This window comes from Talpa occidentalis, unplaced genomic scaffold (genome assembly GCF_014898055.3).
Source record: "Talpa occidentalis isolate TD23 unplaced genomic scaffold, MPIMG_talOcc4v2.1 talOcc4.5, whole genome shotgun sequence".
Lineage (NCBI taxonomy): Eukaryota > Metazoa > Chordata > Mammalia > Eulipotyphla > Talpidae > Talpa > Talpa occidentalis.
In genome coordinates this window covers 18781565-18808811 of record NW_023604861.1, presented here as the reverse complement: position 1 = coordinate 18808811, position 27247 = coordinate 18781565, and positions in this window count along the sequence as shown.

Genomic DNA, 27247 nt, shown 5'->3' with positions numbered 1-27247 from the left:
ATTCATTCTAATTATCCCTAACTATGATACATATTGAATAATATTCAGATGTGTAAATGTCGAAATTTTAGAAGTGAAAATTACATTTAAGAAGTACTATCAATTCACTTTATTTTGCATTCATAGTTCCATTCATACAGCACGTGTTTGAGAAGATCTTACTGAATTTTAGGAAGCACACTAGTTGTGTGAAATAGAGTATGAAATGGTTTGCAAGCAAATATAAACCTATCTTTCTAGAAAGTCCCTAATGGTAAGGTTTGGGCTATCACATAACATGACATTACAGGCTTTTACTTTAATTCCTTTGATTCTTTTAGATTTTACTACTAAAAATGAATGGCATGTGCTACTCTGTCATGGTTCTTATTATTTTAATATCCATGCATATACAATTTCAGTGTGGATTGTTCTTAGTGTCTTGAAATTCCCTGAGTATAAATGTAACTTGCAACTTACTGTACTTCTTAATATAAGCAATAACATACCAGAATCTGGCATTCCCATTAGCTAGTAACTTTTTATAATCTAAATTACAACTATTCTAATCTCTAGCACCTTCTGTTTTTCCAAGTCACTACCTGTACTGACATCCAATAATTTCTCAGTTCCTCTAGGACATGCCATTCATTGATCAGTCCAACTTTTCTCAGTCCTGTTCCTTTGTGTTCCCAGTTTTCCTTTTTATTCATCCCAGATTTCATTATCCATCATTGCAATCACTTTCTTGCATATGACCTCTATTCCTTTTCTTCTTTCTCTGAAAATATATTTTAGAATGCAAACTTCCACATCATCTCTGCTTATGCAGTTAAATGTGACCAGAGAAAAACATAAAATTCTACACATTTAGTTCACATTAATGATCTTTAATCTCAAATGGGCCACCAAAACCACCAGAACCACATCATATTTTCCTAGTAAATTTTGCTAGTGTCCTTGAAGTTTATTTCATGTGTTCTCCTGTCTCTTCTAAACTCTGACACATTCTTTTTCTTCTTCACTCTCACTTAATGACTTTGTTTTATGTTGTAGAAAACATAAAACCATCTGACTTTTCTGTGTTTTTACTGTCATATACAAACATATCTTCCTCTGAATCAATATTGTCATCTCACTGATAATTAAGTATATTGCTATTGATCTTAAAGTTAATACCAACTCTCTGCATTCACTAGAACCAACAGTCGCTTTCTGAAATATTGATTCAGGTATTGAGGTGTTGGTTCCCATTCTGATTACATCAGCTTATACTTGCTACTGCTTCATAGTCATTCACATATATATGTGAATATATATTAACATATATATAGTGCCATATCTCATTATTAACAAAAAATACTTCATTTAAGGTGCCTTTTCTACTTTTCCTTTCCCCCAAAAGGAAACATTCCAAAGAATTATTGATCAACTTATTTTCTATAGCACTGATGCCTAAGATTATACCTTATTCCTTGAAAAGCATTTCACCTGATATACAGGACAACACTTTCTTCTCTCATTACCCCACTGGCCAATCTGTCTCAATTTAATTTATCTGTTCTCTACTATTTCTCCAATTTCTATCATTTACAGTGCCCCAGGGATCATTCTTCAGAGTTTTTTATTCTTTACCTGAGCTCATATTTTAGATAATCAGATCTAGTCTTACACATTTAAGTCAGTGTTTCTTTCTTCACATTAATACTTTTCTAAGGAGAAAAAAATAAATTGAATTTACATTTTCCCTAATAAGAGTAATTGCCGAATAAGAATAAGAATTTGTCAGACAGGTTTGACCTATAGAAGACCACAGACCACTGATATATCTAAAGCTTTTCACCCACCAAGAACCAATGTTCACTTCTTTGAGAGCAATAAGACCCCTATTGTGAATGCATGATTAAGTTTTAATTATATTTGCTGAACCTCAAATTTATAACAATAGGAAGAACATTTTATCTGAATTCTAGACTCATAACCAACTACCTAAATAATGACTTCCACTAATATCTAGAATATCGCAAATTGAAAATGTGCCAAATCAAAATCTTTATATAGATTTTTATTTTTTTAATGTCTCCTTTTTCTGAAATATTATGCTTCTCAATAAATTTTAAGGAAAATGTTGCATTAATTTAGACTTGAAATTTTGAGAACATCTTTGATTTCTCTCTAGCATCATACATTAATACATTGTATTGGATCTAAGTATGTAATTTATTCCGAATCTGACCACTTCTTATTATCATTTCTATGACTAATTTTTTTTACTTGCATTATCCACTATTATTTCTCTGTTGGATTATTGTAATACCTCCCTACTTTTATTTCTGATTTTTCTCTGACTGTCCAACACCCAAGGCTTTGCTAAGTGGCAATTTAAAAAATATACTTTAGTCAAATGATAACTCTAGCACTTTGAACAGCATGCCAGCTCACTCATAGTAAAAGTTCATAAAATAGGGGCTTCCCTGGTGGCTTAGGGTTAAGTCTCAGTACTATCACACTGTGACCACTGCAACCTGTGTTTGATCCCTGGCCAGAGAGCTAAACCACATGGCGCAGCAGATCTCTCCAGGCTTGCCCACTGTTCCCCTTCACAGTGTAGTTCAGTAGATCTGCCTGTTCTGTTCCCCACTCTGTCTCTGGAGAATCCTCTTACCCCCCTGCACCTCTGACCTACACCCCATTTCTTTATGCATAAAAAAACAAATAAATACATCTTTAAGAAAATGAAAGTTTGGGCCTCCCCTGGTGGTGCAGCGGTTGAGCACTCAGCTATGAATCTGCCCCAGCCTCTGCAGTGCTGGTTCGATCCCCAGCCACCGGAGAGGGTCCCACATAGTGTGACAGACCTCTCCTGCTGTGCCTGCTGCTCCCCTCAGAAGTGCATTTTGTCAGGCTGCCTGTTCTGTTTCCCACTGTGGCTCTGGTGAATTATCTCACCCTCCCGCACTTCTGACTGTACCCCAATGCTTGTAAAATAAATAAATTTAAAAAAATAAACTATTCTTAAAAGAAAATGAAATTTTATAAAATAGTCAATAATAACTTACATGATTTTCACCTGAGTTACCTTTATGATCTCGATTTTGACCATTTGTCTTATCACTCTGATCTAGCCACATTAATCTCCTTGGTAATGTTTAAAACCACAAAGCCTTTCTCTACTCTCTTTAAATTAGCATTCCAAATACAATAAGACCCCCTACCCTTTTAATCTTTTTAAAATTTTCTCTCCAAAATCCTTACCACCATGTGGTAGCTCCCTGGCCGGGGATCAAACTGGTGTTGCAGTGACTGAGGATAGCTTTAGGTTGCATCTTAACCCCTTGCACCACCAGGGAGGCCCTATAAGTATTTTTCAAGATGATAATAATTCTATTCTAATACTGACAAAAACTTCAAACTAACCTAGCTGAGGGACAACATACCTGACCAGTAATCCTTAAAATTGTCAAGAACATGGAAAATAAGTAATGACTTAAGATTCTTTCACAGACCAGAAATGACAAAGACATGACAACTAAATGAAGTGTGATAACCTGGACTGCTTCCTCAAGCACAAAAAGGAAACTCATGGAAAAGCTTAAGACATTTGAAGAGGCTTACATTTTGATAAAAGTAACATACCAACATTAGCTTCTTTGATTTGACAAATGTAATTCAAGGTAACAACATCAGGGGAAACTAAAGCTAGAAGAAAGACATCTAAGAAGTTTCTGTGCTGCTTTGGCAAATTTTCTGTATGTCTAAAACTAATTCAAAATAAAAAGTTGAAAAATATATAAAGCATGGTGATTACAACAGATTTTGATATGGTAGAGAATATACATTTACAAAGAGTATCTAGATATCTGTTTGATATCCTTTGACCAGGGCTGGAAGCAAATGAGTGAAGTGAAACAACAGAATCACACAGATACCTGGAGAACAAATGTTTTGGGAAAACAAATGAATGCAAAGATTCTGAACTGGGTTCACAAATCATCCACCACTCCGCATGAAAAAGTACGTAAAATGCTACTAGAAACACAGCAAGAACTGCATAAAATCTTTTCAGCTTTTGTTTTTCAACATATATCACTCAGTCTTGCTTACCCTAGAAACTACACCATTGGATATTTAATTAGAAAACACAGACTTATTTACAATAGACGTTTCTTTTTTTCCTATAGAAGAACTGGGGTGCAGGTGTGCAGGTCAGAGGTATGCGGTAGGGGATGAAAGGACTCACCAGAGACAGAATGGGGAATAGGACAGGCAGACTGACTGAAATACACTGCTGAGGGGAGCAGCAGGCAAGACAGGAGAGGTCTGCTGTACCCTCTGTGGTTCAGCTCCCTGGTCAGGGATCAAATTCGAACCTTCTGGGTGATAGCTCTGAGACTTAACACCTAGGTCACCAGGGAGTCTCTACAATAGACTTTTCAATGCCAGCTAAGTATTGGATCTGAAAACAATAACATCTCCTTTTGTTTCTGATTCCTGTGATAGGTAATTTTTTGGAAATATTAAATTCCAAAATAAAAAAAAATCATCCTTTCCAAAATATATATGGCATATACACTTAATTGATGTTAGCTTATATATTATCATTTCCTTAGAATTTAAAAAGTGTATATATATATATATATATATATATATATATATATATAAAGATATGTGCACAGTTTTAATACATCAATCAAACCCTAAGTATTCTTTGTAAATGATGAATGAAAGTTTCTGAGATGCCTGAGTCACTACAAGGTATAACTTAAGCCCCTTTGGAATCTATGGGTTAGGTTACTTCCTGTGAAAACTTAAATCATAAATACAATCTTTGGTGTTGCCCTAGCCACTTAGAAGGGTTTTACATTTAGTGCAAACCTACAAAAATCCACATAAAACAGTTTTTCTCCAGTTAGGTTCCAATCTGTTTATATAGAATGAAAAAGTAATATTCACAGTCCAATAAAATCCCATGGATTCTGGATGAGCAAGCATGAAAAACTTACAGAGAAGAAAGAATATTTGATTAAATTAACAGACTGAAAACTTATTTTTATTTATAATAAAATATAAATTTAAGAGTTAATTCATTTAATGTAATACTAATAGCAGATAAAATCATTTATTTAGATACATTCTGGAGCTAAAACAAGGTGTTCAATGTATAATGAATTGTATTAGTTTGATTTATTTGAAGATCTTCCTCAAAAATTACTTTTAAAACTTAGAGAAGAAAATAATATAAGTCATAAACCTGTGATCGCTCATGGTAGATTAATTTACACAACATATTTTAATTGTCTTGGATTATTTAGCAGGTTTTAACTATCACAGATCAAACTAATTACAGATATTTTTAAGTATCTAGCTATTGTATTTCTTTCTCATAAAATAAGGCTATACAAATAAGACATTTAAAAATGAGACTAAAGAAAAGCTACTAAGACAATCAGAGCACAAAGATATTAGGAGAATTAATAGGCTAGTGAATGCTTCTAATTCCCTGGGGGCCTGATTATCTTTTGTGAAGCAGAGTTTAATAAAATTCTATGTAGTAAAAGAAAGGGGAAAAAAAGACCTTGCCTTTTTCATAACTGTGTAAATATAATTATTTTATTGTTTCTCACAGTAAAAGTCACTGCACATGAAAGAATGCCAAGAAACTTTCTACCATTATTAGCACAGGGCATCGCAGGTCAACATTCAGTAATGGAATGTTATGATAGATTTTTTTTTCCAGAGTACAAAATTAACATTAACTGCTTTCATGTACAAAATGACCATTCCACAATATGCTTCCTGCTAAATAAATAACTTTTCAAAGTGCCAGTTTATTTTGTTTCAAGATGAAACACAAACCTTTAAATATATCCTGTCAAAATATAGACTTCTGATGGGCGGCAGATTTTTAACACTCTACTGGACTTTGACATTATGAATTATTTTTTTATTATTATTTTACTTATTTATTTAAGATTTATTTATTTTGGGCCTCCCTGGTGGCGCAGCGGTTGAGCGCTGGGTTGTGAAGCTGCCCACAGCCTCTGCAGCGCCGGTTCAATCCCCAACCGCCAGGCAAGGGTCCCACATGGCGCGCAGACCTCTCCTACCGCCTGCTGCTCCCCTTGGCAGTGTACTTAGTCAGTCTGCCTGCTCTGCTCTCCCCTCTGGCTCTGGTGAATTCTCTTACCCCCCACGCTTCTGACTGTACCCAGTGCTTGTATAAATACAGTTTTGTATACAAGAACTGGGGTACAGGCCAGAGGTGTGGGGAGGTGAGAGGATTCACCAGAGACAGAGCGAGGAGCAGAACAGGTAGACAATCGAAAACACCACTGAGGGGAGCAGGAGGCAAGACAGGAGAGGTCTGACACGCCATGTGGGTAGCTACCTGGCCTGCTGGGATCGAACCTGCACTGCAGAGGGTGTGGCCAGCTTTACAGGGCTTCTCTCAACTGCCTGCACCACCAGGAAAACCCACTTTTATTTCCAAAATATTTATTTATTTATGCATACAAGAACTTGGGTACAGGCCAGAGATGCAGGGGGTGAGAGGATTCACAAGAGACTGAGTGGGAAATAGAACAGGCAGAATGACTGAAATACATTTCTGAGGGGAGCAGTGGTGAGGCAGGAGAGGTCTGCTGCGCCATGTGGGGAGCTTCCTGGCCCAGCCAGGGATCGAACTCATGCTGCAGAGGATACGGATAGGTTCACATTGCTGTGTTTAACTCCTTGAACCACCAGGGGATCACTGACATTATGAATTCTATATTCTTTATATCATAGATAGATTAAGGCATTCATCAAAAGGATTTATAAATGATTTGCTTACAGTATACACCACTAAGAAGAGTGAGGAGGAAAACAAGTTTCTCCTACCACAAGAATCACCATCCTGAACAGTACTCTAGCACTTAATGTGTGCTGTATCTTTATTCACATCCTTATCTTGCTATGTGTCAGAAGAGTTATGGATATTTGTAAAGCTCTTTTGACTTTATGATTTACATTACAGACATAAACTCCCATAACTTGGTTAATATAGATTCTTTATCCTTAAAAATGAAATAATATAGCTAGTCACAAAAAGTTAGGCTTGACAACTTGATATTTAAAATGACATTTTCAGGCCTCTCTGGTGGTTCAAGGATTGGGTGCAGCACCATCAAGCTATTACCAGCCACTGGGGCATGAGTTCAATCCCTGTCCAGGGAGCAAATCCACAAGGCACAGTAGACCTCTCCTCGCCTGTGGCTCTTCTCAGCAGTGTATTTCAGTAGATCTGCCTGTTCTGCTTCTCACTATGTTTCTTATAAATCCTCTCACCCCCCACATTTCTGGCCTACACCCCAGTTCTTGTATGCATAAAAAACAGAATATTAAAAAAACAAAAATAAAATGACATTTTCATGCTTAAATTGAAATACCTAAATATGACCTAAAAGTTTCCCTATTAACCAACTCTATTTCAGCAAAGATAAATGAGAATTTCCATTCTATATAAAATATTAAAAATGATAAAGAAAAAATACACAAGGCAAAATGGTATCTTTTTATGAATTAAAAAATATTGAAAACCTATGGAGAGACACAATAAAAGGTTCAGATGAGTTACAGGTCAGTTAAACACACTCATTACACACTTAAATCATTAAAATATAGATTAGTTATCTAATAGAACTCTCCTTTAAAGATTGACTTTTAGGTAGACAATGCAGTTATGTGACTGCCTTATTATTCTATGATTGCGCATTAAAAAAATAGTTCCCCATTATATGTGATGGTTATTGTATACAGCGTTGGAAGTGACAATATATTTGTATACCCAGTACATACTCGTCCTTATATGGTTGTATACTGTCTGGTTTAGCTATTATAAATGTGTATGAATTCTCCTAATTATCAGAGTAACATGAAAATACTTTAATCTGCTTCTCTTCAAGAAGTTCAAAGTTTTTACAATTAAAAAATGACTCTGGCTTATTTATTAAAAACACAGTGCTACACATGACATTTCACTGTTGACTAAGTTCACATTATAAAAATGCAGGAAAACTATCTTTGGTCACTAATTGTTCCAGATGGGCATTTAAAGAAAAGCTAATATTTCTAGTCAATTTACCAACTCCAATTTTTATATTCCAGCCATTATATGCACAGATTAACATGTATATAGTATATAGATTTGCTTTTGGTTTATAGTTTGGTAAGTGTTCTAAAGGGTTTGGCTTATTGTCACCTGAGTGCTTGTTCATTAATTAGGTTTGAAAAATATCCATGTTTATTGCATCTCTTAAAGAGACTAGAAATATGGTAGCCTAGAAAAAGAATATTTTGTTGAATTTTTTTCCTCACCTTCTCTACCATTCCTATGCTCTGGTACTGATTATGGATCATTTCAATCTCTCTTTTACAATATTTTCATATGATTGTCCAAACAACATGATTTTCTTCTTCTTCCCTTTTTCCTTATCTTCCTTCCTTTTTTACTATATTCACCATAGTAACACCATGCTAATCAAGCACCATGCTAAATGCTACTGAAAAGAAAGAGAAACTAAGCCATACTCTTCCAACTCAAAGAGTTTAGGTTATGAAGTTAAAACAAGAAGTAATATTATACAAGGTAAAATGTGACATGTAATAAAAGAATTACATATTTTATGATGGGAGTACTAAGTCAAGTATTTCCTTGACTTTGAACTAATTGCAAATATGTGTGCCTCCATCAGGACTCATTTCACACTTTCTCTTTCAGTTCACACGTTTGAAATATTTTCCTAAAAAAAAATTACTAAGCTTTCTAGGGGCCTCCCTCATGGCACAGTGGTTGAGCGCTGGGTTGCAAAGCTGTCCGCAGCCTCTGCAGCACCGGTTTGATCCCTGGCCGCCAGGCAAGGGTCCCACATGGTGCAGATCTCTCCAGCTGCGCCCGCTGCTGTTCCCCTCAGCAGTGTACTTCCTCACTCTGCCTGTTCTGCTCCCTGCTCTGGCTCTGGTGAATTCTCTCACCCTTCCGCGCTTCTGACTGTACCCAGTGCTTGTATGAATGAATAAATAAATCTTAAAAAAAATTACTAAGCTTTCTTTCTTTCTTATTCAAGAAATGTCTGAGATTCCAGTTATCATGTAATTTTTACAAAGTAAAAAAAATGTGAATGTATTATTTGTAAATGAATTGTTTGTCATATTCAAAGCCATCATAACAAAGATTATGGGAAGGTAGAACCAACTCTAACATGTTGTAGTTAAAAAGATATGTTTTTAAGTAAATATTCTCACTTATATTTGTATGTGTACATATTTTAAAACTGAAGGTTAGAATTATATTTTCATGTATATATAAAATACCTTAATTATCTATTTACATTCTATTTAGTTATCCTTTCTGTTCTTCCATTTTGATTCTTTTCACACACTGAGATCATTAACTCTGTGTTACATTCCTGAACATCTTTAGATTTTTTTGTGGGCTGCTCTAGAATTTAACAAGGTTTTCTTAGCTTTTCAGGTTCAATGAATTTGTGAAGGTAGCGGTTATGTGCATTTCCAATCTTTTCGTTTGAAAACCAAAGGGAATTGAGGTGGTTAGGGGCTGCAGGGCAGCAGTCAACTATTACAGTTAAAAAAAAAATAATATAGTGCTTGCTCTGCTAAGGAAAGTAACAGGGGAATACAAAACTAGGTTTGCAGTTGAGTAGAGAAATATCGACTCCACAAAAGTAAATAGAAGACACAAAACACAGAACATTTCACAAAGCAATATTTAGAGATTAGGTCAGCCTTCAAGTCATTTACTATGACTCAACTAAATTAACCAGAGAAGGCTAATGCTACAGGGAAGAACTCAAAGATTTTATGCAATACATGGATGGGCTGGTGATAAACTGTTCTCATCTTCATCTTTTCAAGGATAACATCATAATATCAGTCATCTTAATGGAAATATACACATAGTTGAAACAGATAATATTTGTGAAAGTTTACTAGCTATAATTCTTAGTAATCATAAATAAAAGGATAAGCTAGATTCCCCATTCTGTACTGAACATTAAGCATGTACAAAATGAGAAAACACTTTGGAGAAAAGTTGTTTATTTTCTAAGATAATACAAATCTATGGAGACTTACAAAAAAGACTTAAAGGAGTTATAATTTGATTCAATACACTGCTTATACACTTAAGCAATTAAAATTATGAATACTACACATTGAATATTCATACCAAAATGTAATTTCCACAAAATAAAGTATATATGCCTGAATAATTGCTATAAGAAGATAGCTATTTTTAAATTCTGACTTTTATGTAGCAGATGCTTCTATGGTACTATTATACTCACGTAAGTTTACTCAATTTGCATATATAGGTATATTTTTGGCCATTAATATTAGAGAGGTGGGGCCATAATGTAAAATTTCAATGTGCCAAATGATACTTGGATTAGTAGGAAACAGATAGTGAATATTGAGTCAATGTTTGTTTCAGATATAGGGCAGGCCTGTGGCATCAATGAAGGAGAAGGAGCTCTTAGGCTGTGTTTGCTGTAAGCCTTTTACTGTGCTGTTACTTGCAACATAATAAGACTTCAATAAAAACATTCCCATCATTGAGAAGAGTACATTGCTTATTACATTGTCTGTTACCCCCTAGTTTATGGAATTGATCAATTTGTTTTTCCATAATGGACCACAGTCTCTTTGTCACTGAAAGAAGAAATTGACCAATGTTCTTTTCAAAAACTAAAATTTTAGTTTAAATAAGGAGTAAAGTTTCACATAAATACATTTTATGTGATTGCATTTTAAATTGGTATGAATTAATTTATTCTACTATTGATATTTTAAATAGAAATTGTGTTCTTTTGAATACTATCTATTGGATCTCCATTAAACCTTTCTTAAGACAGATAATAATTATTGATATTATGTTTACAGTCTTTCCCCTGATTTTAGCTGTTTATTTGACTGTAAGCTTTAAGGAATAGCCTTTTTAAAATACACAAGGCTTGAGTAAGATTTCAGGGCAAAGGGACTAATCTGAGCAAAGCATGTACTTTTAAGAATGGAAAGAGGTAGATAAATACTCAGCATAAGAGAAAGGAGTAGCTTTGGAAAAGAGGTTTCTAATTTTGTTTAAGGAGGGTCGTATTGATATGACTTTAGAAATGGGTAAGCTGACTTATAAACAACAAACAGCCAGGCTCTCTGAAGACATTATGGAATGATAAGGACTTTGGGGTGTATGAGTGAGTGTGATAGCATCCTATGTGATTTCTGAGTGAAAGCACTGGATAATGCTATTCTGGTGAAATACATTAAATCTTCATAGCTTTCTTGCTGTCTTCTATTATTATGTAAAATATTAACAATAACATTTATACCCTTATGCTTCTGACTACTTTAAATGAATATGGAATATGAGTATTAAGAGGGCCATGGTTAGTTGGAGAATGTAAACTTATCCATCTAATTAATAAGATGAGATGGAGAAAATCAATAACTAAAAAGGCTTTCTCTGTAGGAGTAATGTTTCCCCCTGCATTGGCCAAGTATTCTGTTAACCCAGAAACAAATCTTGCCCTAAAGTTAGAGACAAAAGGACATGCATTTTCTTATTACTCAGAAGCTACATCTTTAAGTCTCAAATTCCATCATTAAAAGAATATACATAAATATTACCTACATTTAAATTAGTAAGTTTTCATTTTAAGCAATTTGTTTGATTTCCATGATTATAATGCAAAAATTGAACATGTTTGTTACTACAGATACCAACCTAACCAGAGAAATTAAAGATATTTGTTCTCTGGCACAGGGTTTTTGTTGTTACTGTTGTGTGTATATGTGTTTGATGTGATGAGAGAGAGCTGGCAGAGACAGAGAAGAAGACATAAAGAAAGAAAGGAGGGGAATAAACTTGAATGAGAAAAACTGAAGAAGTTTTATAAATCAGATATGCTAACATTTCCCAATAGAAGAGAACTGGATTATATTAACAGTACAATCTTTCTTGACATTTGAATTCTCTCTTGCATTTTCACCTAAGAAGTCAATAAGACATTATTGTGTGAGTGACAATTGCTTTGGAACATGAAAACAATAACAGGTTATTTTGGCCAGTCCTTTCAAGTTGACTATATAAAAATGATACAGAAAACTACCATTCAGTTATCAACATAGTTACACTGAAAATTTCCTTCAGCATCTTCATTTTCTAGTAAATATTTAAGTTATACTTAATTGGGGAATGTATTTAAAAATATTCCTTTACTAATTAAAAATGTAATGTCATCTAGGAAGTCTTTTAATTATTCATTTATTGTGCATCTTAACAATTCCATTGAATAATTTTACTTGTAAAATATAATAAGTGCAGAGCTATTCCAAGACTGGATTAGAAAAGCAGCAGAAATAAATGTTAATATGCTATTGTGACAGCTCAGATAAGGAGTTTTAGGTAAAATATAAGCTTGAGAAGGGTAGAATTATATAAGAATACTATCTTTCCAATAGCCACAAAGCTTGGAGTGGAAAGACTTGCAAGAAGAAAGTTAAAAGTTTACAAAGACAAATGTATAGTTTCAAATATGCTGCTCACATAGAAAGGCTAGAGGAATTAGATTGTTTAATCAAAAACATGACTCATTCAAAACTCAAAATGTCCCCTTGAGTGCTGAGATTGCAAGTGCTGTTTTGCTTTTCTTTCACTAGGTTTTTTTTTTTTTTTTTTCATTCTATTTTACTGAGGAAAAACGGTGAAAAAAGTACAAGTGATATTTAGAAAGCATACTTGACAATAAACACAGTGACATAAAAAAATCCCTTTAAGGGCCTCCCCTGGTGGCACAGTGGTTGAGCGCTGGGCTATGAAGCTGCCCGCAGCCTCTGCAGCACCGGTTCGAACCCCAGCCACCTGGAGCAGGTCCCACATGGTGCGCAAACCTCTCCAGCCATCCGCTGCTCCCCTCAGCAGTGTACTTCATCTGTCTGCCTGCTCTGTGGTCCGCTCTGGCTCTGGTAAATTCTCTTACCCTCCCACCCTTCTGATTGTACCCAGTGCTGTATAAATACTTAAATAAATATTTAATACATATATATAAATTTAAAAAAAATCGCTTTAAAAGGATGTTATAAAAATCTCAAGTTAGAGATATTTGAAGAGCAAAGGAGATCTCCAAACATGCAGCCCTGAACCTTGCCAAACAGGTGCATCCAAATGTACCCACCCTAGATGCACAGCAATATTTGATGATTGATAGAATATTTTTAAAATGACACCATTCAGTACATTCAAAAACCATAATGGATTGCAACTTTAGGCAAAGCTCGATTTTAGATAGAATTTTCTATGAACAAAGTTTTGAAATGGATGTTTTTTAATTGAGTTGGAGAAAAGAAATGTGTTAATTTTCAGATTTTATATAAGAAAAGCAGATGTCACTTAAATTGCTATATTTTATTGTTTATCTTCCACAATAAAGGATATGCCTGGTATGTCGGCTGCCATATCCAAACTGCCTAAATAGTGTCAGGGAAACGGAGGATTGAATTTTGTTGAATAAATACATGGATGGAGCCTATGGAACATTAGTAAGGAGTACTGAAAGGCTTTGTAACCATGGTCTATGAAAGGTGAGGGAAAATACTTCCAGTTTTCAAGTCTGGGCAAATGGTATGATGCTGTTGTTTGTCACTAACTGAAGTTAAAAAAAAAAAAGGTAAAAATAAAATAAAAAGAACAAAATTTTCAGTAGGTTCATAATTAGCTGTATTGTAAACAAGCCAGTGGGTTTAAATGTGAGATATTCCACCAGTCAATGGGAAAATCTAGAGGAATTTCAAGCTCTGATGTAGATTTTAGAGGTATTTTCCCAGATTATGGGTTACATTGCATTCCTGAAAGTAGATGAACTTGATGGGCAAAGAGTATAAAAATGCAGGTTGTAGCATTGAAATCAGATAAGAAGGCAGTAAAATTGTAGAGTGGGAAGGAGTGAAACTAAAAAAGTAGCCAGTGTTAGGCGAGCCATGAAAGAGAGAAAATAGTCACCTCCATCAAGTGAATTAGAATCATCCGAGGGCTGAAAGTCTAATTTACAACCTCCACTCACCTACATTCTGAACCTGAAGCATACTAATCTAATTGAATTGACCTCTTGTGCGGGAATTTAATTTGGTAGCTCCGTGAAAACTATTTTACTTTGGAGAAATTTAAACTGATTAAGTATGCTTTCTCTATTATACCTAATCATTTTTACAAGCTTACAACTTTCATATCCCCATTATAGTACCTCGAAACTCCTGACTTCCTTAGTAGAGCTTAAAAATAAACATATCAAAATCTTCCAGATCCACCATATGCTTGCAAAAAAAAAAAAAAAAAAGCTTATACGCTAATGAGTATATATTCTAAATGTGCACCTTACTAAATTTTGAAAATAAATTTAATGTGGAAATGCTGCAAATTGTTAAGAAATATGACATTGTCTTTCTACTGCTAAAGGAAAGTTTGATTTTTTTTTTTTTTAAATCAAACATTTCCCTTTCCAACCAGTGTCTCCTACTGATGGCTTTTCCCCTTTGTCTTTTGTGTGATTTACTGTCAGCCCTTCCCGTCATCATAGAGCTGCTACTCTTTGATTACTTTACAATGAGTTTTCTCCTTTCTGTCCTGTTAGCTTGTTGCTCTCCCTCTTCACTGCATCTCAACTTTTTCACCTCTCATTATGCCTTTCCTGTCAGTCTCGTTCCGCTTCTTTCTTCATTCTCAAATCCCATATCTGTAATCTTCTTCTGTTCTTGGTCTGCTGAATTTTGGATCCTTTTTCTCCCTTTGTTTTCAGTTTATTGTTGTGTTTTATGTATCAACTGTGAATTTTTTTATGCTATTTTTAAATATGCATCAGGTCTAAAGTTTGGCACCACAGAATACTGTACCCGTGCTTCCCTGTAATCTATTTAATGACTAAACATTTCCCTTCATATCATTTCACCCTGCTCTTTCTGACATTTACAGCTCTAAGTCTTGAATTTGTGCAGCACCAGTGAATCAACATCTTTTACAGTACTAAAGCAATTTATAGTGGTCACTAGTGGATTGCCCTTTTGGGAAACAATAGGGGGAAACTATTCTTCCTTTATTATTTTTTGTGTCCACTCAAGAAAAATCCCTCCATGTACAAAGTAGTAACAAAAAATAAAGTTCAGCTAGATTGTAAGAATGTGGCTTTGTATTTTTATTTGTTTTTATATTACTTAGTTGGAAGAATAATTATAATCTCTGAATTTTATTACTGTGCAACTGAGATGGTGTCATCATGACATTAAAACATGGAAACAATTAAGCTCAATTACTTTTTGGATGACACTTGATAAATGTCAACAAACTCATAATTAATCCCAATTTTTATTGCAGAATCGAGACAAATCGGTGACATTGAAAAAACATTTTAAGAGCACCTAGATTTGTTGTACTTTTTAATATTAAAGTATAGCCTGTTTCAAATTATATTAAATTATTAGTTTTGAAGCATTATCTAATTAAAATAACTTAAAACTGTTTTACATCTTTTATTACTTTCCATAAGTTTTCTCATCTTTTTTTTTGTTATTTTTCACAAATATTAAAAGTTGAACCTGACCTTGCTTGATATCACTATTCACCTTCACCTTAAATCTGTTCAACATACTAACTCTATCCTCTTCAGTGATACTATCACCCATCCAGTTACCTAATCCAGATCTAGTTCTCTCTCTTTCCCACGGAATCCGTAACTGCTCACTTTAAGCATATCTCAGGGTCACTATCTCAATAGACTTCTAAACCACAGCTCCTGTCTCATTGGTTACCTTTGTATACTGTATATTGTACATTTATTTGAACAAATACTACTAAAATTTATATAGAACCATAAAAGACCCAGAGTAGCTAAACTAATCCAGAGGGAGAAAAAGAAAAGAAAGATGAAACTATCAAGCTACCTGATTTTAAAATACATTGTAAAGAAACTGGAATAAAAACAGACACATGGATCAACATAACAGAATCAAAAGCTCAGAAGCAAATCCACACAAATATCCATGCCTGAAATATGACAAAGAATTCATGACTACACAATGGAGAGAGACTCTAAGAAATAATGCTGGAAACATTGGATAGCCAGATGTAAAAGAATGAAGTTGAATCACTCTAACGCCATGCACATAAACATATTCAAAATGTGTTAATTTAGATATAAGACTGGAAACAATAAAATACACAGAAGAAAGAACTGGGTACATTTCATGACATCAATGACTCACACAGTTAACTTGAGATGTTTTCTCAGAATCCAGTGAACAGAGATGAAAACAGGGAGAGTTAAAATTAAAAAAAAAAAAAAAAAAAAAAACAACAAGCTTTCAACATAGAAAATTAAGTTAATTTGGGTTTTTTTTTTTTTTGCAATATTGTTACATCAAAATTAAAATCATAGCTTTTAGCTTTAACAATATAAGCCTTTCTTTACAAATAAAACTTGTATCTGAGTAAAAGAAGAGGAAACCTGTGAGAGGAACTATCTGTATTAACTTTCTTTTAGGTAAATAAGCATTAAAAGAGAACATTTAAATATTGGTTAAGACACAAGGCAAATAAAATTGAATCAGTCCACATATTGCTATTTCTGACACTTTATAAGAATTCATAACTTCAACTTAACAACTATTTAATTTACCAGTATTTACATTTTCAAGAACTGATTTTTCTTACACATTTTTTTTTTTTTAATTTAGACACCATTGGTTTACAGTGTTGTATATGGTTTAGAAGTATAGGATCAGCAGGGTATGGAGGGGCAAAATTGACTATGGTGAAAGATTCTGTACCTTGCTGGGGGTGTAGAAAAGTAATAGATAGCTGAAGGGTGTAATCATATACTTTTCTTATCTTTTTAACATTGTATTAGAACATAGGTTTCAGGATGCATCACTGAAAATCAACAGGTGTATGTACTAAATTCAGTTCACCACTAAATATTTTAGAGCTTTTTTTTTTTTAAGATTGATTTATTTATTTATACAAGCACTGGCTACAGTCAGAAGCATGGGAGAGTGAGAGAATTCACCAGAGACAGATCAGAGAGCAGAACAGGCAGACTGAAGAAGTACACTGCTGAGGGGAGCAGCGGGCCTGGCAGGAGAGGTCTGTTGTGCCATGTGGGACCCTCGCTGGTGGCCAGGGATCGAACCGGCACTGCAGAGGCTGTGAGCAGCCTCACAGCCCAGCGCTCAACCACATGCGCCACCAGGGGAGGCCCCCAGAGCTGTTTTTTTAAAGACTGTCAGTACATACATTTCTACAGTCTGAATAAAAGCAGACCCAGAGCTAGATAACTGCACAGGAAAAAAAAAAAAAAAATTATGTTGACAAATATATGCATTTTGTTTCATATATTTAAAATTTGGCAATTGTTTTCAAGTAATTATCAGTTATTACCTAAAAACAAAATTTTATTTTTATTGTAGCACTACAAAGATTTCAATAAAATGGTATGCTTGGATCTGCCTAGGGGTGATACATTTCCTGAAACAAACAATATTATAGGCAATCTTACTTGTCATCCATGACATAAAATATAAAATAAAGTTTTATATTAAGACTTATAAATGTGGATACATATGTAATGTCTCACTATTAATAACATTTTGCAATATTATAATGAATTTTTATTTGCAAAACACCTTTTAAACCACTAGCCCTACAAATATAGTTCAAAAGAAAATTTATTCTTGTAAACACGTCAAGGTTTACGTTAATTGTTCAATACAATTTTCTTTAAATGATATATTGTCATATTTGAATAAATTATGTGTCTTTGGCCTACAGCTAGCAGGATGACTTGAGTTTTAATGAAATTAAACAAAGCAATATTATAATAAAAAGGATTTAAATACATTGTTCTCTTTAATTCCTACATTTTTCATTCTTTTGAGTTTGTATTTTCAGCCCAGCATGATACATTTACAACCCTGTAGCTATTAATATAATATTCATATTATACAGGGACTGAGGCAAAAAAAAAAAAACAACACAACATTTCAAATGGTGAGTAGATTTAAGAGCCTCATAGGGACATTTATACCTATCTTCTTAGAACTTAAAGTTTATTTCTTTGTTGCAGCCTCTACTTTGTAACAATCCAGCACTCTGTGAAGGTTCTGCTCTTGCTGGGAAAGTTACTGCTCTCATGCAAAGGAATGTCAATCATATATTTTGCTTAAAATTCATTGTCACTGATCTCATTACAATCAGCAATATAGTGGTTTGGTTTAATTAAAATACAGTGTAACTTCCTTTATACAGTTGAATTTATTTCCCAGGCCTTATATCTAATGCAACCGTAAAGTATTCTAATAACCATTTTTTTGTTATTTGAAATAGCAAATTTGTTATTTGAAATAACAAATAGCAAATACATATTTGCTCCTGTGAGAATAGTTTAAAGCAAAATTCTCTCAGGATCTCGTTAACTACAAAGAGGAATATGATGGCTAAACATATTCTTACACTTACTAAGCTGTTTTGGTTACTGTTTGAAGTCTTCTGGATTTTATTTTCTCCACCTTAATATTTGACGGTAGCAGGAAATATATTCCATGGTTTCCTCCCACTGTGAAACCCTTTTATGGCCTTGACAATGGCATCTTTTTATATTAATAGACATTTTTGGCTGATTTTCTAGTTTCTAACATGTTCTCCTTCAAACAATAGCTAGCAGCAAACAGTTGTTACTAAAATATGATTTTTAGTATTTTATGAATAGGAAAGGATGCACTGAGTGATATTTTAAAATTATATGTTTAAAAGGGTATTTTATGTCTTTTTCAAAACTCTCTTTTTATATCATAGTGTAATGCTTTTCAAGAAACATAGGTTTTACAATATTCCCTTATAATGATCAATTATAGCAACTTATATTGATGATCAAAATTTTCAATATGGGATTATCATGTGTATTGATTTAAGTTTTCAAAATTTCATTAAAAGGGGCCTTCCAGGTGGCCTGTGGGTTAAGTCTCAGCACTATCACTGCTGTGGCCTGGGTTGAGTTTGATCCCCAGTCAGGGAGCTAACCCACACGTGGTGCAGCAGGCCTCTCCTGTCTCATCCAAAGGTAAATTAAAAAGAATTTTTGTTCAAAAGGAGCTTAGATATATAACAGGGGAAAATATGTAAATACAAAGTGGCAACAGTGAGATAATCTTTTATCTCTACCTACCTACCGACCTACCTATTTATAAAGGAACTGTATTTAAAACAAAATAGTAGAGTTACTCAATGTTCTTTACAAAACACAGGAAGAAAGATGCCAATGTAAGCATACATTATTCAGTATTCACAGATCTTTAATATGTGCTTTGTGATAATTATCACGGCAATAAAAGAGTGCCTGCTTTCTACTTAATTTTCTAAATTGTTCAAGTCTGACTTCTGAGGTAATAGGTGAGATAGAACACCTTCATAAAATGTAATATAGAATTAACCTTCCATTTTCCATTGGTGTGGTGAATGAACTCATAATAGGCAGAGTTTAGGAGTTACTTATGAAAGCCTAGGTATCAGATTTTATAGTTGAAGGAGTTCATGTAAAATATGGTGCAATGTGCCAAAGTTATTCTCATTATAAAGTTCTGTAGACAGATGCAGACAATCTCAGGTTGATGAAATGCCATTTAGCATACACAGCAACCAAGTAATATAAGGGAATTACAGCCAGCACTAAGGCACTACCACAGAGCACATTTAGTTCTCAAAGAGAGTCTGCTGTTTATTTCCTGAGTATAAATAATGTGTTTTTTTCTCTCTCATTCTTGCTTGGCAGTTCCTATAAGTTTGAAAGGGTTTCCAAATAAAATAAATGAACCAGTAGCTTTGAAAGTTGACCATGTTAAATTTTTTTGTCAGCAATTAGAAGATACGGAAGAAAAATGTTGGAGTTAATTTTAAATTTTTTCCAGTTCTGTATGTGTTTGAAATTTTTATGTACTTTTTAAAATGCATGAACACATTTTATGTTTTCTTAAAATACTTTTTTTTTAAGATTTATTTATTTATCTATACAAGCACTGAGCACAGTCAGAAGCACGGGAAGGTGAGAGAATTCACCAGAGCCAGAGAGGGAGCAGAACAGGCAGACTGACGAAGTACACTACTGAGGGGAGCAGCGGGCGGCAGGAGAGGTCTGCGTGCCATGTGGGACCCTCACCTAGCGGACGGGGATCGAACCGGCACTGCAGAGGCTGCAGGCAGCTTTGCAACCCAGCACTCAACCGCTGCACCATCGGGGAGGCCCTGTTTTCTTAAAATGCTTTTAAGAAATATTTTCCTACATGACTAGGTGGTCAAATTTTCAATTTTAGAACACAGAAAATAGAGTAATGAGGATTTCCAACCTCATTGAAATTTAATTTTTTTTTTCATTAGGATGGTCTAAAGAATCTCCACAGTGTACTCAATATGAGTTGAAAAATAATATAATGAACTTGCATACCCATCACCAACAGGCCCTCCAATGTTCTAGTAACATTGGAATCCAATTCAGGGTAACACATTTCACTTACTTAGCCTGTCTTATGAGTTGTTATTTCATTTCAGAAGCTCTAAGCAACCTGTGTTTTCTGGAAATTGGAAATTAATCTTAAAATCTTTATTACATTTAGGCTGAATTCATTTGCAAAGATATCCTCTGGATGATTCTATTTTATCAATATAGAGGGAATATATTGGGGATCGAGTTGTATACTCTCAAATTTATATTAAAGCTTTAACTCAGAATATGACTCTATTTGCAGAAAAGATCATTAAAACATAATAAAATTCAAATGAGATGAGACCCTAATCCAAAAGAACTGGCATCCTTATAACAGGAAGAGACATGTGAGGAGAATGTGTAGATAGAAGGTCATGTGGGAACACAAGAAGGCAGCTGTCTACAAAGCAAGAAGAAAGGCCTCAGAAGAAATCATACCTGCTGACACCTTCATTTGGGTTGTCCAACTTCCAGACTATGAGACAATTAGCTTCAGTCCTTTAAGCCACCCAGTCTGTGATAGTTTGTTATGTCAATCCTGGCTGAAGGATACAGCATATAATGGCAAGTTGTGCACACTTATTAATGGTTAACTTGGTCAGTACTTTCAAACAGTGACCATCAGAAGCTTCTATTCCTGAGAAAATTGAGTGCAACAGATCTCAATTCAAAGAACTTTTTTACAATTACCTGATGCCATTTGGCACCCAGGATCAATTAAGTCAGAAACTCTGGGGTTAGTATCCAGTTTACTTTTCATAAACTTAATTCATCTATAAGTCACATGCCAAACATACTCATAGCTGTAAATACATCGTACCCTTACAAACTGGGTTCTAGTTAAGATATAAAACACTTCCATCACACAAAGGATGAGTTCTGGATGAAAAACCAGTTTTATAAATACAACACCTGGAAGGCCTTAAGAGCTTATAAAGATCTGAAGTGTTGCAATATAAAGCTACAAAAGTTCCTTATTTAGGTTTTCTAAATTCCTGCTATGAGTGAGACCATCTGGTATTTTCCTTTTTCTTTCTGCCTTATTTCGCTGAGCATGATCCCTTCCAGCTCCATTCATGTTGCTAAAAATTGCATGAATTTATCTTTTTTGATTGTTGAGTAATATTCCATTGTGTATATGTACCACATCTCCTTAATCCAGTCATCTATTTTTGGGCATTTGTAAATAGTGCTGCTATAAACATAGGGGTGCAGGTGCCCTTTTGAATTAATGTTTCTGTGTCCTTTGGGTAAAACCTAGGAGTGGAATTGCTGGATCATATGGAAGCTCCATCTTTAGCAGGTTGAGAGATCTCCATACAGCTTTCCATAGTGGTTGGACCAGGAAAAAGACTAATTATAATAAAGTACAAATCAAAATCAACAAGCAATTATAAACCAGAGACACTACTGGGGGGAGGGGAGAGGAGGGAGTAGGATCAAAACAAGGGGGGGTGGGAATTGCATGGGGACTATAACCAAGATGAAAATGCATACATTGTGCAAAAATAAAAAATGATGTAAAAATACATAAAATAAAAAATGAAAAAAAAAAATAAAGCTACAAAAGTTCAATGCTTCTCCCAGAGACTGTGACGGGTGCAAGGAAAGCTTTTAATTAGCATACCAATTTTCAAGACATGTATATTTACTTCTTTTGCCTATATGTCCTTCCTTCCTCCCTCCCTGCCTCTCTCCCTTCCTCCCTCCCTCTTTTCCTTCCTTCCACACACCCTCCCTCCCTTACTCTCTTCTTTATTTTCCTCTCTAAAATTCACTTGAGTGCTTTCTTTTAATTTCTCTGATTTCTCTTTGTCAGCCTATTTCACTTTACTACTGTTTTGCCTATGTTTATATTCTTTCTTTTTCCCCCTGTAAAATTACCAACTTTAATCTACATTTAGCTGGAAAATAAGCTCAAAATAAATTGATTATTTTGAGAGCTTATGCATTCTTCTATGAATAAAGTCCATGATGTTCAGCATTTGACATTATGTTATAGCCTTTGCCTACACAGATAGTGTTTAATGCAGGGCATATCCTATTTGGTTGAGTTTTGTATAGTTGCAGAATCGATCAGTGTCATAATCATGACTTTCAGAACCCTCCTTCTCTGAACAAGTCCTACCATTTCTTTGTGCCACCAAAACCCCCACATCTGTTAACAGTAAACTCTGTTCTGTCATTCACCTCTTCTTGAAATGTTCTCTCTCCTTTCTGACCTTTGGTAACACCTTCTCCTGAGGATATCCCCTGGATATAGCATTATTAAGGAGCAGCTGTATTTATCGTTATTTAATCTCAGGACCAGAATTAGGAGGCTTGGTAGTGTGAAGTGCTTTCATCTCCAATCTGCTCTGTGTCATGTATAGATCTCAACTCCTTCAGTTACATGTTGAGCATCTTCCTTAAACTCTTGGCTCACAAACATGAATTCCTATGGCCACACTTTTGTTATCACCAATAACTTCACTGTTTATGAATCTCCCAAAAGACCTCCCATCCTTCCCATTCACTTCTGAAAATAAATATTCCATCATCTGTATAATCTAAGTATTCATAACACTGACCTCTCTCCATTTCCTCTCCTCCCCATATTCAATGCCATGGTTTATCGATTATAATTAAATTGCCACAAACTTTCTCAAATGACAACCCATTCTCTCTCTTACCGTCACACTTAACTGGGGAATTCCAATAACAGGTGAAGCTAACTTCAAAGAAATATGTAATCAATCTTACTGGCTTAATTTTTAATACTTGATAGAATCCCTCAAATGACTACTCATTACTATATACTGATATTATTCTATGATCTTAGGGACACTCATTTTCTTATTGTATATTTATCCTCCTCACTTATCAACATCACAACTCTAGCCCAACACTGAATTCATGGCTTTACATGCTACTCAGTTAAGAGCTCCTAATATTTATCTGGGAATATGGGAACAAACCAAGATTTTTGACTCTTCTGTGGATTTCTTTGAAAAATATTTAACATGGTAGTTATTGTCCCTATATTATCATTGTATCAAAATGAACTTATTTCATAAAAAGGCTGTTCTAATTGAGAATACTTACTTTAGTAAGCCTGTATCCTCATTCACAGTTTGAGATAGAAGTGGGTTTTCCAATGTTATGTAGAAAATGGGAAGAGCCTTAGTTTGAGAGTTAAGAGTTAGGTAAACATACAGCTTTACTAGTAACTCACTGTGTAAATATGTGCATTCCCCATAATTTCTGTAAGGCTTAGTTTCATAATTGCAAGATGATTATATTGACCTGAGTGATCATTAAGATTTCATCTAAGTCTGACATTCTGTGATTCTCTGTGGGATCCCATGGATCTCAAAGCAGAAGGAAAAGCATGAGCATTGGATAATAACACAGTTATGGTTTTAGAAAACTGTATATTCATTGTAACTTAATATTGGAGCCTTAATTTAAAAGATCTATTATATAAAATGATAGAACTTTTGTTAGTCTGTACAGTATCAGAGATAGATGTTCTCAAATTAATTTATATTCAATAAACTTCTTTCCTTGTATTCTTAGAGATAATACTCATAATTAACTTTTACAATACCCCCAGAGAGTGTTGCTCATAATCTGAGAGTGCTAGAATTATTCTTTAAAAATTCATGGATGTTTTATTCTAGGGGAAAAAAGTCCCCTTAGAGTGTCATAAATTCAAAAATATAGTCCAATAACCAAATGATATAAATCTACACATTTTCTTTGGAGTTCTTGAGCTTTTTAAATCAAACTTAATCCCCAATGCATAATATGTGCTGTCAGCTAGTACTTGCTATTAATAATAACAGGTGGCTTTCTTGTAAAACAAATCTAATATATTCTATCACATTTGAACATAACATTTACAAGTCTCTGAAGCTGAATGGGATAGTGATAGTAAATGTGTTAGCAGAAATTTTAAAATCCAGAAAACTTAAATTAGAAATACACTAGAAAATATGCTAATATTTGAGTTGGTCTTAGTCAAAGTCATTACACAAAGTAATCATATTCACATAAAAATTATTTCTGAGTGGCTAATATAATGATTAAATACCTATATACCTACTGAGGTGAGATTATGTGATGTAATCTTTTATCACGTTTTCAAAATCACAACTGTTAATTACCTAATAAATGTAATGTCCCATTTCAAAGTACGCTTTATCAGAAAAAATAAAACAACAAAATATTAATTTAATGATTTGATATTAGGCTCTATAATGTGCACTTGATATACAAGATGTTTTAAGAGCCTTTCAAAACCATTACTCTTGAAAAACTTTTACTGATTTATGCCCAATCCAACTTTAATCACTATTATCTCTTATAAAATAGATGAGGAAAAAAAATAACAATACCTAGCAAAGCACACTGGCTGCAACAGTAATGAACTGGCTAATTTGGGGTTGCTGCAACCTTGGTCCTTGATATGACCAATGGTACAATTTAGAAGGCATGAACAGACATCATTATAGTAAACTCGAATTTGGAAAAAACATTGGACTAACATTTAATAACAAAAAAAAAAAATGAACTCTTTTTTTTTTATTTCTTGATGGAAGAGTATAAGAATAAAAGTATTAGGCAAACATATTCACTTTGCCAGGTGTATGTTAAGATCTTTAATTTTGGGCCTCCCTGGTGGCGCAGCGGTTGAGCGCTGGGTTGCGAAGCTGCCGGCAGCCTCTGCAGCGCCAGTTCGATCCCAGGCCACTGGGTGAGGGTCCCACATGGCGCGCAGACCTCTCCTGCCACCCACTCCTCCCTCAGCAGTGTACTTCATCAGTCTGCCTGCTCTGGTCTCCGCTCTGACTCTGGTGAATTCTCTCCCCCTCCTGTGCTTCTGACTGTACTCAGTGCTTGTATAAATAAATAAATAAATCTTAAAATAAAATAGATCTTTAACTTCTGTTTCCAGATCCCAAGGAAGTCACAAAGGAACTAGTTCATCAGAAAACAACTGGACCATACTACCCTTTTGTTTTTGAGATAAACAGCCCTCCTGGATGCCAAGATGCCTAGTTCCCAAAATCCTTTGCTGATTTGTTCATTTGCCTGTAAGATTTATGTTCCCTTCCTAGACCCAAGCATGCACCCTTCCTTATAAAAACCCTTTAGCCTCTTCTTAGGGTGGTGGAGTTGAACTTGGGCTCCCATCACTTCGATAATCAAAACATTTCTCTTTGAAACACTTGTCTTTCCAATGCACATGGTCCTGTGAATCATTCTCATAAGCCTCTTTCAGTAGAAATCACATTCAAAGACTATTCTGCAACAATAAAGCCGCTAGGAAGGCATTACTGAGGACTAAACAAAGAACTGTGCTTGTTATGAAAAACCAGTTCCCTAACGCCTCTTTTCTGTTTCATCTCTATACTTTCCGACCATACTTCCTTTTAGGCCTACTTACATCTCCAGGATTGTATTTCTTAAAAATATAATAGCACATAGTTTTTGCTTTAGGTGCTGTTTTTTTTTTTTTAATGAACTGACAAAACATTAAAATGAAGATTTAGTTGTTGTTTAATTGTGTTGTATTTACCTAAGTGTGTGAGGAAAGTTCCATAACTATTGCACAGGGCCACTCAGCATCCCAATTAACCTTATGTGAATCATCATTAGCAATATATCTTAGGGACTTAAATTCAGTTATCACCAGAATTCAACTAGGTAAATGTAAGGTTATTTAATATATCTATTTAACGAATATTTATTAAAAGGTCAAAAATATTCTTGGAATTATGCAAAATATCTGATAAATAGAGCAAGATGGCATGATCAGTGTTCCTGATATTAATCACTGCCTAGAATTACATGCATGTTACTTGCATAGGTTTTGGTTTATACCAATAACAGTGCTATTTGGTGGCATTTAAAATCATATCAATTCCAATTAGAAAAAGAGTTTCCTAGTTTCAGTCTCCCCTTTAGTCAGAGAAAGGCAAAATTTATATACTAATGATTTCAAATTTAGGCATATTTGCTTTAATGAAGGGACCTGAGTCTAGGTAGAAACAGAATGATAGCAGTATGATGAATAAAGCACAGAAGGAGAACATATGAGTGTGGGATGCCAATAAACAGAAGATAAGAGTCATTTAATAGAACTTAGTGTTTTAACAATTCATTTTTATTCTTATACTTCTTCAGATGTAGTCTTATTCATTTTCTATATCTGGTATGCATCTTCTCTATAAAAACTTTGGTCAGATTTTCAATGATTTCACTGCATATGCCATAATTTCATACATATCTTTTTTTATCATACATACATATCTATCTATCTGTGTTAGGAATTATTTGGCTTTTAATACAAATTTTTATATAATTTAATTAACATTTCTTATTCAGTCTCCAAAATAAATAGGAAATAGGATAGAGGCACTGGACAGGAGCTGGTTAGGGGTATCCTTACACTCTTAGGGTTGGGTCCTGGAACTAGGCCCTGTGTTACCTGTCCTTTGGCTCCAGGTTGTAGAAAGCCCAAGTGAATGAGAAAAATGTCAGTGTATCTGAGAACACAAATCAAAGCAAGATAATAAAACGACTTACTTTTGAGTCAAATTTCCATGACCTTTTCCAAGTTGGTCTCTGTGATTCTTAAGTTTCTTCTCCTGAAAAATATGGATAATAGTGTACCACTCTCATGAAGTTGTAGTGAAGATTGTATTACA